Source organism: Buteo buteo, chromosome 10 (assembly GCF_964188355.1).
Source record: "Buteo buteo chromosome 10, bButBut1.hap1.1, whole genome shotgun sequence".
NCBI lineage: Eukaryota > Metazoa > Chordata > Aves > Accipitriformes > Accipitridae > Buteo > Buteo buteo.
In genome coordinates, this window is record NC_134180.1 from 10,189,430 (window position 1) to 10,199,186 (window position 9,757).

The window sequence follows — 9,757 nt, forward strand, 5'->3', positions numbered from 1 at the left end:
ACGGGACTCGGCGCGCCGCCCCCATAGGCCGGCTCCTAGCGCCTTCGGCCTCCCGCCTCCAATAGGAGCGGCGGAGGGAGCGCCACCTCCCGCCGGCCAATGGGGTGGCAGCGGGGGTTAACCCCGTCCTGCCCGGCGGGGAGCGGGGCTGCGCTCCGGCGGGCAGCTGGTGTTCTCCTGCGGCGGGGGAAGGAGGAGAGAGGTTAGGGGGAAAGCGAGGAACACAGGCATTTCTTTTTAAATGTGTATTAAAAATACTTCGCTCTCAGGGCGTGCACTGAGAATTTGTATATCCATGCCCGTGCTATTTGCAAATAGTACATAAATTTAATCCCAGCCCCAAGTTTACTCATTCTCCTAATAAAAAGTAACGCTCCAGCATCAATTTAATTTAGCAGGCATTACGCAAAGTTTGGCAGCGAAGGCGCAGCTGGTGCAACGCCAACCTATCTCAGCAGGAGTCACCACCAAAACGGTCTTGGAAAAATATTGCAGCAAGAAACACGGTGGAGCAGCGGGTGGACAAAGCACAACTATTCTGGTCACGCGTACCACCCAGGGGATGCGGGCACCATATGTGCTCCATAACTACAGCCTATACATCACAGTCCTCCACGGCTCCTCAACAACCAGAAGACTTTCTCCGTCGTTTCTGCTCCACTGGCTGTTCCTGATCAGTTTTTGGTCCCTTTTGCCCACCCTATTTCCACTTATTCCTGGAATTGGTCCACCAAACCATGGAAGATCACTTCCTCCCTTTCTTCAGACCTCCTGAGGGCACCTCCTGTAGTTCTTCACCAACCCAATACCCACCACCCGGGTCCCCCTTGACTGCGTCTTGCTTTTTATTGCACAAATAGCTGCTGAAGACTAGACACTACTTTTTTTTTCTTTCTTCAATTTGGGTGAGGGAAAGGGCAGAGAGCTCCTTGGCCTATCAACTTGGAAGATGGTCTCCTACATAACCCACTCCATACCTTTGGGTGCGAGATGTGAATGAAGCAGGTCCAAAGGCCAAGTGCAAAATGGGGAGCACCAGATCTCTGTTATCAGGGCACGGAGAAGTAGTACAAGATTTCCATTGCCAAAGTTCATGGCGGAGAAAGCAGGTTGCTACGTGGCACCTCCATCCCTCAGCTCTCCTCCTCTGTGCTGCAAGGGAAGGAGTTCATGCCAGCCACGGTGGGAACACAGACGTGGGATCGGCTGTCAGAGAAAAGGGGAGCTCGCTGAGAAACCCATTGCTCTTACGTCCCGATCCGTCTGGCCTCCACTGACTCCTTCCTGATCCAAAGAAAGTTTCTTTCTGTGGTGCTAGAAAGCAATCCCTCGCAGAGGGACAGGCAAAATTTGGTGGGGAAATTTTCATCTTGCACGTGGATCTTAACCTGTGCTATGCAGAGCATCCCGGATTTGTTTGGTACCACGTGTCCTAACAGCACTATTTTTATGATCATTGGCTTACTGTGACTTTATAAACATAGTTGAATGCGGTATCTTCGGCTACACTTTGAGACTGCAACAAATACTGCATTTGCAGACTGGCCTGTCTGAAGTGGAAAATAAATATATTTCTTTCCAGGAATTTTCCCCTCCCCTCCTCCATTTTTAAGCCTCAGAATGAAAACCTTTTTAAACGGGACTTTTTCAGACCCCTTTGAAAAAAATCATACCTACTACTTTATGACTTCCTGCTCCAAGCTTCCAAGCATCGCAAGCAAACATCTTCGCAGACATCCATACACAGAAAACATTTCTTGTGCAGTGTTACTGCTAGAGGGAAAGATACTTAAATACATATATTAATAGCACAGTTTCATTGTTATGGACTGCATCTCTGCTAGCTCCTCACCAAATTAAAATTTTAAACCTAACTACAATTATGGTTTTCATTATTAATTAGCACATTAATATTTAAGTGCTGGGCACTTGACTACAACTACAGAAACATGAACAGCTAGAAGTGGCCAAGTGGATTAGGTTATGGACAAGCCATGGAGCTGGGGATGGCGGACAGCAGAGGGACCAGGAGGAGACAGCGTAGTCACAACGGGCCATCATCTTCCGAAGCTGACAGGCAGAAGAGCTCCGTTATCCCTTGCCAAGGGGACAGTGGACTCCAGGAGGATCAAGAAAGCAAGCTGATGGAGCTGGGGCTGCCCACAAAAATCTGTAGGTCACAGGAACAAGGACTGTCTGAGGCTGGAGAACAAGGTCTGACTGGGGAACAGCAGTCAAAGGGCCATCTTGAAAGCTGAGGCTGGTGTAGGAAGAAAGCCAGAGAGGCTGCTAAATAATTCTATCTGCTCCAGGAAAATCTCTGCGTGCTCAGAAGGAGAAAGCTTTAAATCAATATACACACTGTCACCAGATGCTGCACAGATCTTCCTATTCAAAGAGGTGTGCGATCCTGGCAACAGACTGAAAGCAGATTTATACAATACAAAAGAAATTCCTGAGTCAAGAACACCACTCAGACCCAGCGAAGCATGTTAAGTGTCGCTTTGCAGAAGATATCTATATAAAACAAAACCATGTGCCAATGGAAACAAGAAGCTAAAGCTACAGAAATAATTTCAGACAGGGTGATGCTGAGGTCGGGTGTCAAGCACAGGCTCTCGGATGGCAGCTCTTCAACTAAAGACGTGCTGCCCCCAACTCTGTATTTCTCCCTGCTAGGCAGCAGTGGGAAGAACAGGTATCGATGCCTTGAGGGACTTGCTGTGGAAGAGGAGTTCTTGGATATTGTGAAACGGGAATGGTGAAAGAACCTGAAATAGCGGGACCAGCAGAGATGAGACAGAGCCTTGGGAAGGACAGGGCAGGTGGGTCGAGGAGCACTTACATGCACAGGGTCTTCTCCATTTTGCCAGGCTTGGCTGCATCCCATCACATTGGTATGGTGGTTACTGCAACCTAGTGGCCACCCTCCCCACACCTTCCTTGTGGTGTTACCTTTAGGCAAAAGGAAAGGCCACAAAGTCATTGTTCAGTGGAAAGATGCCACAAGAAAGCTTTCACCGTGACTAGAAAGTGGCAAAGGGGTCCCTCAGTATATGGTCAAAAAGGCTAGATCCTTAGTGCTGGGATCAGATGGACAGGACCCGAGCTTTGGGCAATGTGTAATGCATGCAGGAGTCTCCCAAGCAAGTGTGACACATGATGACTCGGTCAAGGTGACCTAATGAGTTGACAGCAGGTTTGCTGGCACCTAAGGAGCAGACAGGCCAGGCAGGGCTTGCTCCTCTCTCCTGGACCTGTCCAGAGGGAAGGACAGCAACAGACCTCCCTTTCCAGATCCAGCCCGAGATCCTACACCCTCCAGCTGCTGGTCACTACCAGCAGATGAAGTCACTACCACCAGATTTCTGCCCTCTGAGAAGTTCTGCATCATCCCTCCCTAATCTGCTTCAGGGAAAAATCAACAGGGTGAGTTTGTATAGGCCCTTTGAGCTACCTTGGGTGATTTTGCCTGAAGCAGATTAGGAAACGCACACCCCAACTGCTCCCCAGACAATGCTGTGCAGAAGAGTTACAATAAGAAACTACATGTGTTAGCATTTTAATAGAGTACCGCACCCTGAAGTGTGAAGTTAAAGCAGTTATACAAGAGATAAAAAAATCTTTTTATAGTAGTGTCAGGCTTATTTATACAATTAGATTGTAATTTTTATAATTAAATCTTTGGTATTTTTTCTTCTCCCAAACCGTGTTTAACTGGGAAGACAAAAACATACATTTAACATTTAAACTTCCTTAATTGCTTTTAAATGTCACTGCAGTATAATTGACAAGCAGCACTAAGACATCACCTCCCCATCTGAGCAGCAAGGCCGGTAAGGGAATAGCGCAGCAATACAAATTTGCATTGCACAAGCTGATTTTATACTTCCTGCCTCCCCATGGGCACCGCTCTGTGTGTGTGTGTACCTTTGACAGCCCTGTGCCTGCTCCTGCCTGTTTTCCTGCGTGGGAGTTGCCAAATCCCAACCTTATTTTCTGGTGGAGCAGCAGCCAGCTCACTAGAAGATCCAGTCTCCTCGTGGTGAGGGGGAAGAGTCCTGGTCCCTTGGAAGAACAAAGCAAAAAGCAGTTCAGCGAAGCCCAGAGGTTGGTTGGGGTGGGGGTTTCCTGCAGAGCACAGCTACCACCCTCTGCATCCTTCCCACCAGAGGCTGTGCCGGGAAAAGACGGAGAGCTTGGGGATCATTAAAATCTAATGAGAGCTGCACACATGCTGAAAACCTGACAACGGCACTGGAGTGGCCCTTTCAAATTGGTCGGTCCAGTCACTGCAAAAACAAAATCCAGGGAGTTAAAGGCGGTTTTCTCTGCTTTCATGTTTTGCATTAGAGGAAGGAAAGGTTTTTTTTTTCTTTTGACCCAGAGTGTTTTTAAATTAAACTGCAAGTCTGGCTTGGTTGTTTCATGAAGCATCAGTGGCCAAAATCAGTTATTGGAAGGTAGAATCGGTGAATAAAAGCTGTGTGCATTATTCTGAGCCTTGTTTAAAAGATTAGGATTCAGCAGAGCCTGGGAAAAAGAAAGGGAGAAGAGGGGCTGCCTCGCTTGGAAAACAAACTCCGCAGAGCAAGATGGTGCCAAAGAAAAGGAGCAATACCTACAGTGCAGAGATTTTCCCTTTCTCACTAGAAATAATAGAAGTGTTAGAGATACTGGATTAAAACAATAGTATTCTCAAGCTTCTCATAACAAGTCAAGCCCTGTTCAGCTCAGAGGTTGAAACAAGTCACTGTGCCATGATAACATGCCAGCCAGGTTTTTTTATACCTTTCTTCTTCTCATGCATGTGTGTATTAGCCTGAAATAATTCAAGATATTTAACTGATAACTAGCTGACTCTAGAGCAAACCAAGCAAGTTGTGCAGAGGCTCTTACGGTTCTTCCTGTCACTTTTTCAGGCTGTCAGAAGAGTCACATGGATATTTTTTTATCTGTGTGACTGTTTTATCCAATTCTCAGTATGAAAGTCCTTTGTTTTTACGTGAGCCTTTCAGATGTGTGCTCAGCTGTTTTGAGAGAGGTCAGGGCAAGGATCCTAAACACAGGCTTGAGAACTGACTTGGGGAACTTTTCGAAGTTATTTAATCTTGACCCCAACTTGGCTGCTTACACAACAGCTACGGTTCTAGGGCTGGAAGAGAGTTGCTTTCGTGCAAAAGGCTTCCAATTACTCTCCTGGTGAGACGTGGCATCACCCAAGCCTACCTAACCCTTATTTAAAAGGAGAAACTGATGCTGTTTGTCCTCCATGGCTACGAGTTGATGGAGTTGATGCGCTTCCTTACAGATAACTCTCTTGATGGTTTCCCTTCAGGGCTGTAGGCAACTGCTACAGAATATGGGGTGAATTTCTTTCTCCCCTTTCATTCAGAAGAAGGCTGTAGCACTGTTCAGTGGCAGTAAATTCAGGAGACAACTGAAAGGAAATACACCTCTGCAAATGGCAGCCCTCAGGGCCAGAGTCGGCTTCTTGGTGGAGGGGGAGCCCGCATTTCCCCATCTGCAGCTGGCAGGGCTGCGGGTGTTGCATCTGGAGCACAAGCAGGAGGGGTTCTGCAGGGGGTGAGGACAGGGAGAGAGCAAGCCCAGCCATTTTAGGGCTAAGCTATTCACATGTCGAGCCTAATCCTATTTCCATGAGCGTTGCCAGTCTTGGAAGCTGGATCCATCCGTAAGAATTTTTTTAAGTGTCTATAAATACTTTTCATCTCAAAGCTTTTTACAAACAGATGTACTGGGTCTGCGCAGAAATCCCTTTCCCAATCGCTGAGATAGGGCTCCCGCTTGAAAATGAAGTGACTCTTTGGCCAGCTTACTGCTCCCCCATGCAGCAGCTTTGCACAGCATATTAAATACTGATCTCAGCAGAGATGAAAGTATGGAGCTCAAGGGAGGGTTGACATGGCTAGTTAAGTAAAACCATACTGCAGTTTGGCCACGGTCCTGAAATATCCATTATTTTGAGAAGTGAGATGGTATCTTTAAAGCCCTTGAACTTCCTCTAGGATGGAAGGCAATTCCAAAGACGGAGCGAGACGGAGCGAGGGTCTAGCACTAAAGCCGATCAACCAACATCATTCCTTCAGTGGGAAAATGATTCCTGAACACAGCATAATGCTAACTGTATCCAACCTTGCTTACCCACAAAACCAAAGATCAACTTCTTGCAAACAGCTCTAGCAACTGTTGAGTTTATGTGACAACTCGTTTCTACTGCATATTCTGTCCCCACTCAGCCCAATCTGGCTCAGTTTTCCCTTCTGCAGACAATGCAAACATGAGAGAATTAAACACATTATCATCCTTGGAGGAAGTTAATTAGACCAGGAGATTCTCGAGGTGGATAGTGCACTTCCAGCGCTCAGGTTCACTGTGTTTCAGACAGCGTATGAGAAATGGGAGTGCTCTCAGACTGCCATCATCTCCCGTGCAATGCCTGGCTGCACTCACATCACCAGGAGCCTCCTCGATAACCATCCTCTTATTTCTGATCTTTAACCCTGCGTGTAAATGTGGATCCTGTGCTCAACCGGACCAAAAAGGGAAACTTATCCCTTTTTAATCGGGATGCTCTCTCCCTAGAAGTAAATACAGAACACAAACACAGTAAGGCATCTCAAGACACACTCCTAAGAGCCAGACAGTCAACTAAGTGACTTGCAGCAAGAAGAAGCAAAACACAAAGCTGTTGCTCTGCATATTCAGAATGCGCATTTACAGTCAGACAAACCTCTTTGCTCTTGCATTTTTAAACAATAGTCCAGACTGGAAGGGAAATGATTAGCGTCCTGACTTCACCTTGGCATGGAAGAGCTCCCTCCAATGGTCCTGGCTGTGCAGAAGAAAGTCCTTTGGGAAACTCAACCCGTTACAGGTACCTTCTTCAGATCCTGTGGAATATTCCTCATCATCCTCTTTTTGGCAAATGAGCTTTTGCGGGTTCAGCTGCAAGATTAAAAAAAAATATTTCTACTAAAAAAGATATAAAGGATTTTTATTTTTTAATTGGAAAAAGATTAAACTTTTCACTGGGAAAAAAGTTTTCTCTAAAAGATGACATAAAGGAATCTAATTACTGGCCTATAGTATCAGGAACAAGGATCAGCAAGACCTGCAGAATGTCCCTCCACACATCTCCATAGGGTGTCACTGTTATTTCAAGTTTGAGTCATTTTACACTGGAATCTAGTCTGATTTTCTCACCACATTATTTTTACGAGTCTGCTTCTCAGAGAGCTGCTGCCACCACAGCCTGCTTGTTACAGACCTCCCCCTTTCCTCCCATAGCCAGCATTAAAATGTAATTTCTTAAAATGGGGAGATAGAAACACATAGTCATGGTGGTCTGGGGACAACAGGAGGATTTCAGAGAGATTTGAAATGGGGTTGACATTCACCACTCCAGATCTGCTACCAGTTTGGTGGTGGGATTCCCAGTTCCTGCTGGGTGATGCTCTTTCAGCAGGTAATCCAGAGCTCTTTCACATGCACCTACCCAGGACTGTACGTCCTTTCCCCAACAGATATGTAGCCACAACGAGCATCTCTGGCACTTCAAGAGACTGCTGCAACCCATTCTGTGTTTCAAAGCTGTTTGAGAGCTGACTCTGAGGCAGAATAAAGCTGTTTAAGTTGGCCCTTGCCAAAAATTATTTTCCAGACACGTTACTAATATGGCTCTGCTGAAACAAGGTCCCACTGTACTCTGGCAGCTGTGGCAGATATGTGGTGTGACACACAATATCCCCACCGACCCATGTACTCCAAGTGACCACACAAGCCAGCTTCAGTTCTTCTGCAGAGGCTCTGCTAGGATGCCCTCCGAACCAACACTCCCATTCTCGGCAGCTTTCTTCAGTTGCCACTGGTCCAGCCTACCTTCTACAATACTTCTACTCATACAATAGCTCCCCTTCTAACCTGTAATTTTGGGAGAGTTATTAGAGGCACACCTCAGTTTTATGCCTGACAGGGATGAACCTTTTGTCAGGAAGTTTCTACAGTTATAAACTACTCAGCATTTCAGTTCTTTATCATACTATTCTAAAATGGCCCATTTCTCATCGATATTAAGGACATCATCCCATTGCTTTCAGGACTTTTCCTGAAAGTAATACTCAAGAACGTGCTTGTATAGGGACAGGCAATGAACAGGCAGCATATTGTGCGCATAGCCCTCCAGAGGACATGCTCTGCCTTAGATATTAGGCAGTAGTTTGACAAACACTACTGTTTTTCAGCAGAACCACTAATTTAAGTTGCCCCCGCCATGCTTCTCGTTATTTATCCTCCCATCGCTATGCCAGCCCTTCAGTTGTGCCAATACAATAGCCTGTGAGGCCATGCAGTAAACTGAATTGCAGAATTGACCTCAATCAAAAATAACCTGGCAGCAAAGTAAGTAAGTATACATTTAACCCAGATTAATTATCCCATCTAATTGGCTGGCTGGCTGCACAGTAGTTATGCCACCAGGAACAAGCACGGGAGGAACGGCGGGTGGGAAGGAGATTCTGGACACTCAAATCAGCGCTGCTGACAACAGCAATGTTCAATTTATACCATTGGAGTTTGACCCGCATTAGAGTAACAAAGATCTCCAAAACCACCTAGCAGTCCAATTTGCCGTAGATTTCAGGGTTTTCATGTTTCTCCTACACAAGCAACCAGCTTACTTTATCTAACGAATCTGTGCCAGACAAGCACAGAGCTCGGGAACAGGCAGCTGGACTTCTGATCTCCAAGTTGATACTCGCTTCACAAGCTCAGCAGCTCTCAGATGGTCATTCACAAGATTACAGTTAGTCAGAAGCTGGTCGCTGGGTCCTTCGCTCAGTGGCCAACCTTCCTTGCTATAGCCCTTTTCAAAGGCTTTTCTATAGGATGACCACTACCTCGACTAAATTATGACTACTTTTTCAATGTGGAGGAAGCTGGAGGAGCTGGGGCATCACAGTGGCAGGTCACACAAGGGGATAAGGACCTCGTGTTGGACAGGTGACCTGATGGAAGGCCAAGCTCTGGGATCAATGCCAACTCTTTCCAGCACAGAGGCAGGAGAGGAGGATATTTCCTCTAGCTGCAGTTCTCAAGGGGAAAGCAAGGAAGATCACATGCCTCAAAGAAGCTCCAGAACAAGAGAGCATCTTGCAGACCTTCACCAAGACTCCAGAGCAGTCCTTGCACTATGGCTTTGTCCTGGCTGGACCAAGACAACTGGTTCTTTCTGTTTTCCACCTACCACAGCAGAGCAGGCAGGCTACCAGCCTCACAGCAAGCCCTGCTCCTGCTCAAAGCTACCTGGTGGTCTGCAGAACATCAAAAGATTTTGGAACAGCTGCACTAGATGATGGTAGAGAAGGAATATTGACTGGGACCGCTGTGGCTGTTTCTTAAGTCTTTAAAAAAGAAACATCATGGCAGCTATTTAGTATGGTTTTTGAAAATTCAAATATTGACAGAAGGAAGTTTTCCAAAGGATGCCAGCAGTTTTTGCAGCAACCCCAGTAGTAGAAACACACTGCGGCGTCAGATGTGGGCTGTAGCACAGACCAAACCCACAAGCTCCACACAGGCAGGAGAACTACCAGCTGAGCAACAGCAGCGCTTCACCCTTCTGTAAGATGTTTGACTGTGCACGGGAGCAGGGGGTGGTGAGGGTTGGAGGGTGGAAGGGAGAGGCTAAAATGCCCCGAGGAACTACAATAGCACTTGCCAAATTCTGCATTTTACT